This window comes from Pollicipes pollicipes, unplaced genomic scaffold, assembly GCF_011947565.3.
Source record: "Pollicipes pollicipes isolate AB1234 unplaced genomic scaffold, Ppol_2.1 Scaffold_5724;HRSCAF=6776_pilon_pilon_pilon, whole genome shotgun sequence".
NCBI classification, from domain to species: domain Eukaryota; kingdom Metazoa; phylum Arthropoda; class Thecostraca; order Pollicipedomorpha; family Pollicipedidae; genus Pollicipes; species Pollicipes pollicipes.
Window position 1 is genome coordinate 40,511,841 of NW_023596746.1, and position 6,700 is coordinate 40,518,540.

General features: G+C 45.5%; 2 long non-coding RNA genes across 2 annotated transcripts; both read right to left on the reverse strand.

Moving 5' to 3' along the window:
• LOC119103900 (uncharacterized) lies at positions 1–3,453 on the reverse strand. Its single transcript, XR_005094836.1, has 3 exons — positions 3,400–3,453; positions 2,896–2,959; positions 1–57 (listed from the first exon to the last, which is right to left on the reverse strand). It is a non-coding gene; the product is annotated as an uncharacterized LOC119103900 (long non-coding RNA).
• Positions 3,454–4,557: 1,104 nt separating this feature from the next.
• Positions 4,558–5,426, reverse strand: LOC119103899 (uncharacterized). The gene is made up of 3 exons (XR_005094835.1): positions 5,381–5,426; positions 5,222–5,297; positions 4,558–4,571 (listed from the first exon to the last, which is right to left on the reverse strand). It is a non-coding gene; the product is annotated as an uncharacterized LOC119103899 (long non-coding RNA).
• Positions 5,427–6,700: the final 1,274 nt, after the last annotated feature.

The following is a 6,700-nucleotide window of genomic DNA, read 5'->3' on the forward strand; positions in this document are numbered from 1 at the left end:
CTGCTTGGGCATCGCCTTCGCCTTGGGCACCTTCATCTTCTGCTTGGGCTGCTTCGCCTGAAAAGCGCAGCGGGATTACATATGGATGTCGAGAAAGTGCCCTCAAAAGATGTACATTCGGTCACCACAACGCTCAAGTAACGACACAAGACATACACGACGAACAATGTCTGAAGCATATGTGTGCCAACGGGCTTCAACCAAAGAGATGACCGACAAATCTATCTGCGGCGCTGTCCTCCAGAACGCAGGAACCAACGTGGAAAACGTATGACAAATAATAGAGGCATGTATATTCTATTAAACTGCTGAGATATCACACAATGGACATGCATGAGAGGCAGGGCCGGAATCCTGCAACTGTCATGTGGCTTTTCCTGAAGTAATTTCGTGGTATCTGTGAAGGCTGACCTGTCAGGTCGCATCTTACGAGGTCAAACAACGATCTTATAGCGCTAGCTTGCCTTAACACGCACCTGGGTGACCTAGATACCCTTCGCTCGGGTGGGGGGATCAATTTGACCCCTCTGAGATCTCGGGAACTAAGAAAGCTAGGGACACCAAATTTACAGCGTGTGTTGACCTGTACGTAAACTCACTTGATTAAACTTTCAAGTTCCTAGGTTATGACCTCCAGGTCAAAAAAGGTCAAACAAGTTCAAGGTCCAGGTTGGTCTCCGAAGCGCCCCTAAACCTGGATAACCGCTTCTAAGCAAAAGGTCACATGCTTATTCAAGGTCAGTCACCTTGATTGAACTTTGAAGGTCAAGGTGACCAAAATCACACAAGATTGCTTTGAGTTTTGCATTTGACTAAGCGACAAAGAGAAGCTAGGCAGTACACTCCTAAAACAAAATGCTGGCCTGGGTTATTTCAGGTCAATGACCTATTCTGATCTCTCAAAAGCCCATAGAAGATGCATAATAATTTCCTGCTATCAAGAAATTTGAAATGAGCACCACAAACTATCCCATACAGCAACCCCCATAGTAACAAAACAGATTGGGTTTGACCTTGGTGTGACCTTCATACCTGACCTTAGGCCAATGAAATTTGCTCATTCAAGTGTTGTGTTGCCTAAAAAAGCATTTCAGAGATGTATGGCTTCGTCAACACGTCCTCGTTGGATCGGACTGAACGATTCCCTGGAAATTGCCTTCGCTGAAACCATGGCCTGACTGACCTGCTAAAGGTCAGCGACCTTACAAGGTGCATCTCAATTTTTGATGCCAAATGATCTGCTCTTCAATTGTCTACAGCTATGCAGAATTTGGCGCGGCCACGCCGTGCCGTTCGGACACCATTCTGGAAAAGCTTTCGGGGGGGGGGGGGGGGGGTAATTTGACCCTCCACCCGAGCGCGTGTAAGTGCGCCCACAGCAAACAAAAAAGGGCCACTAACAATTATTTCCGGGTCTGAAGGCCCGCAAGTGGCCTTGAATGATACAAATACCAACGCCGACACATTGCAGTAAGCTCGCCTCAACACATGACGTATCCGTTTGCGCAATTTTCAACATTCGCTCAATCGCAATAACCTGTGCCGTTATGGTCCCCTTTATGGAGTACCGACAGCATTATTCACACCAGCTCTCACGGACCACGCCATGACTAGGATTCGAGCCAAACCCCTTCAGGGGCTATCCACTCGGCCAACACGCCTCCGATTTGGGAAAAACTACGTGCGCATGGCGTCCACCGCATGTACACAATGGTACACCACATGGCGTTCACCGCATGAATAATATGAATCCTTATCACTAGATATTTGGTGCGGCCCGTCATTCACAGACGCTGCCTTCTCGGACCACGATAGCCATGAACTGAACCAAATTGAACTGATAAGCGTTTGGCCGGCCCCATGCCTTTCTAAGTCATGAAGCAACCAGGGTCGGACAAAAGGAAGAATTATCTATGGCCGCCGACACGATCAAGAGGCCCATTTTGAACAAGCATGTCGGGGCAGTTATAGTTAGCCGATCGTTCGGGAAAGTCCAACAGCAGACTACATCACCACACTTGCCCACATTGCACGTAATGCAAAGACGGATCCATCCATCACAAATGAAAGCCAACACCCCTCTTCCCACCACTCCTACTCATTTGGAATTTCATCAACTCAACACAGGGTACGGAGTTAACGTTTGTTGTGCCAGTAACCGGACCACGTCATGCCCGTCCACTCAGTAGCCCCTGGAGTTTTACAGTTATGTACAATCGGTGTTTGAAAGTCATCTGAACTGTGACAGAGATGACCTGGGTACAATCCTGGGAAACTCCATATGACCACAGGCATGTCCACACCCATGATTTCTTTGCAAACAGGAATGGCAGGACCAAGAGCTTACACAACATAATCAAGAAAGCAGGGGTTTCAGAAGGCATGTCACACATCCAGGTTAAATTCACAACATTGCATTTTGACCTAAATTCTCAACAGATGCAAAATACTGGTTGCAATATGGTGCAGTCTGGGAATTTCAGAGGCATGTCTCTGAAACTCATCATACAATGTCCGAACATTGCCAAAGAAGCTTGTAACAAAAAAATGTCATAACCTTCCCAACCAAGAAATTACATTAAATCTGGCAGAGATAGCCATTTCCAGGCACCTGGCCCTCCCTGTTACCACATTTGCAACTAAGGGATTTCATGAAACATCTTGTGAGGTTAAGACATGCATAGAACCTGGGCTTACTCAGGTCTCTCTGCCACACAATTTTCTATCAGTATAAGTGGCCTTGGCATCTGTCTCTTCATACAGGTTAAATATATCAAATTTAACAAGCTGCATGAGTCTGTCTTGTGAATGAACTTGCGGTTCACCCAGGATGAAACAATTCCTTACCATAAGCCAGAAGCAACACCCCAGGGGCCGCTAGGCTTTAAGACATACCTTGCTCTGTGTGGCCGTCTTTGCCTTGGCGCTTTTTGTGGCCCTGTTCTTCTCCTTGGCAGCCCTGAAAATCACAAGACATTAGAGCCTTGCTTGCCAGATGCAAACAGCCTTGCAAACAACCATTTAAAATCCTGCAACATGGCCTACCACTTACCAGCCACCAATGACAGCCACACATTAAAAAAACTTACAAATTATATATGTCAACACACTGTGGCTTACAAAATTACAAACACTGCAAATCATTTATTTTCTCCACCCCACCATGATTTTTAGCTTGAAAAGGACATGCCCTGCCTCCACCATTGCTACATCCTGGCAAGCAGCTTTCACTCAAAACCACAGAACGCATGAAGGGTCAAGAAAAAACAGCATGTATGCCCCCCAGAACAAGCAGGAAAAACAAGCTACATGTGGATTGGATTGCTAATAAAATACAGTAATTTATCTCAGACCATGCCACTAGGCATGAAGAGAGTGGAACCAGAGCATGATATCCACCTGATAGCCTGCTCCCGCTGGGCCTTCTGACTTCAGGCTTCATGTTCCTCTTTGGCCATGATTGTCCAGACAAAGAGGCACCAACAATGCCCGCTGGAACTTGTGGGTGCGGCGGGAGCGTTTTTCTTGACTGTCTCCTCATCCTGACCCTTCTTGTTTCTTACGCCTTGAAAATTGCAACACTGATGTGAAAATGTTGAACAACCAACACCTCACATCCAGTACTGAGCACCACAACATTGTGACACCCAAATATTTACAAGCAACCACCACAAATTGCATGACAATGTGTTAGCAAGGGATGCAAGATGGCTAAACATGTTTCCAAGTTGGTCCATACTCTTGCAACATTCACAGATTGACATGGAGAGAAATGATCTTAATTGAGACAATAATGATTCTTTCTGGCACTTTGATGACACTGATCACCCAAATGGCACAGACAGGATAAGCATGAGCCATGTCTGCAGGTTGCATGGGAGGGGGGATGAAAGGAGGGTGAAAGGCCAGCTGACCATGATTCCCCCTAGGGCTGCTGTGGCCTCTAGGACAACAATGATTCTGACTTTCACAAGGTATGACCCTAAAACTACTAGTATTTCTCTCCAAAGCACCACTTCTGACCTGAAGATCACTCTCTGTTCCTCCTCCCCAATGTCCAATGTCTAAGGTAACCACTGCACCAATAAGCACCACAAGAAACAGACAGGTACATAAATGGTGATATGGAATGCTTCTTCCCTAAGGCAATACTGCCCAGCCAGCATATTGGTCCAAACAGACCATATCAGTCTTGCACAGAGGTGCAGAAACTAGAGAATGTGTGTGGGGGGGGGGGGGGGGGGGTAGCAGGAGTGACTGAATATCTCCCCACAATTTTCAACAATTAATATGAGCCTTCCATGCAATAACTGCAGGGAAATCACCTCAGGATTATACCACTCAACAAATCCAGAACAGGAAAAACCCAAATTTGCTCCCACTATCCATCTAAGTTTGATTCAACACCATTCACGATATGTCACCATACAAATTCATCCCACAGTAGCACACTCTGGGTCAAAATCTGGGTATGGTTTTCGATACCTGTAGAGGATAGTCCAGGTGACTTCACGAGGATTCCTCTTCATGTTGAATGACTTTTCAGCCTTCTTGTGGATGAAGGTGTAGGTCTGCAAGATAAGTTAACAGCTATCAGGACAAAGTTTGATAAGCACTAAAACCTACTGTGATCACAAACACAGCTAAGTAGCAGCCAGCATGTGGTATGTGAACCTTGCAAAAAAATCAGTTATAGCATAGGTCCCTATCCTGTTATAGTGTGAGAGCTCCACAATCAATACATGACATGTAATGGTCAAGTGGAAAATATGTCAGACTCCCACATGCAGGGCCTGATTCAAATCCTGGAGCACCATGGCCCAAGGGTATTAATATGCCAATGCAATCACTAAAGGTCATCATTCCTTTTCCAGATATCAGAGACAAATGAAATACCAGAAAATTTTATCATCGGAAACTTTTCTAAGCCACAGAACAAGCTACATATGAAAGGCTGGCTGACCGTGAGATGTCATGCAGAAACCATGAAGTGGAGTGAAACTCAAGAATTTTCTCAAGTATGACATCTGACATCCGAGCCATCTGACACCAGAACAGCCCGCCTGCCACCAGCCGCAATCATTCCTTAGGTGCACCACCTGCCTATAACTTAAATACCTGTTGCTGTGCTACATGTGGAATCCCAGGCAGCTACAATACAAATCAGCAAGCAAATACCGGCCCAAAACAATATGACAATTTTATACGTCCAGGGTCTCACCTTGCCGTCGGCCTTCACGGCGGTCTTCCCATGGCCTGGGTATATCTTGAACCCGCTGAATATGCAAAGCCCGACTCTGAAATAAAATTGGTTTCAGTACTTTCATCAGCACATAGCATTACTAGCCAGATGAAATCACACTTTGTTATCGTTACCCACCTCATCTTGGCTGTTTAGACGGAAAGGACGCATCGGCACAACGCTGCCATGTTCAAATAATATTATTTCCATGACCCATTGACGGGAACTTTTCTCCGGAACATATGGACTTTGACTGACTTCAAAAAAGCTCAATATTAAACATGCAGGGTTTTTCAGCAGGTGAATTGCAAATTATGTGCTTTCTGCGAAGTATTCAGCCTGCAGTAGAATATCTTGTGAATTGTGCAAAAATTGGCTAAATGGGACAAAATAGCTTTACCGCCCGCTACCATATCCCCTGCCGCTGACTAAAATGCCAAAAACCGAATGCCCGACCTAAACATAACTGTTACGTATTACATGGCCTTGAAGATAACATACAGCAGGACACACTCCGAAATTGGTGCGGAGATAAACGTAAGAGGTCCAGGGACGCGGGTACTACGTTCACGTTTGGTGGGCGAGAGGGATAACTTCAAAATCCCATATAAGCTAAAATAGGCTCTTCACAATCAATAATGAGTCCGGCACAGGTCAGAACGAGCTCCGCATGTTTAGAATAGGCTCTCTGCAGGACAAAATCGACCCTCCGCGGTCAATAATTATTCATTTGACCAGAACAGCTCAGGAAAAGGCTTCTACGGTTCAGAAAAGGTATTTGATATGGCGGAATGGGCTCTACAGGCTAGAATGGGCCCCTCTGCAGACCAACCACGGATGCCCGTGAAATTAGCGATTTGTTCAGCGATTTATTCAGCGACGAGTTCCGATTTCTCTGAAAAAAGGTCTTCACATCAATCATGGCACGAAAACATCGAGTATGACCTTCATTTTGCAATATCATGTGACCTTCGGGGTCAAAAGCTGGGTAAAAAAGACGGGGAACTTGATATCACCCAAAAATTACCGGACAATTGAAACTTGCAAAATGCAAAATATCCACCACAGAAAGAACAAGCGTCCGTCAAATAGCCCTGACGTCTCAAGGTGATCTTTTAAGGTCAAAAACGGGCTGAAGGGACGGGGAGCGCAATATGATCCAAAAATTACCGTCCGATTTTAAACTTGCGAACATCAAATCGTTCACCACAGGAAAAACTGGCGTCCGCCAAAAAATCCTGCCCGCGTTTGACCTTGAAAGGTGATCTTGAAAGGTCAGAATTTTTGGGCGGATCTTCATTCTTTTTGTGCTGAATATTCCGATATTTACCATTTTCAAATCGGGCGGTAATTTTTCAATGATATTGAGTTCCCCGTCCTTTGAGCCCGCGTTCGACCTTTAAGGGTGAACCTGAAGAGTTAGGACATTTTAACGCACGCTGACTCTTGCACTTGTGA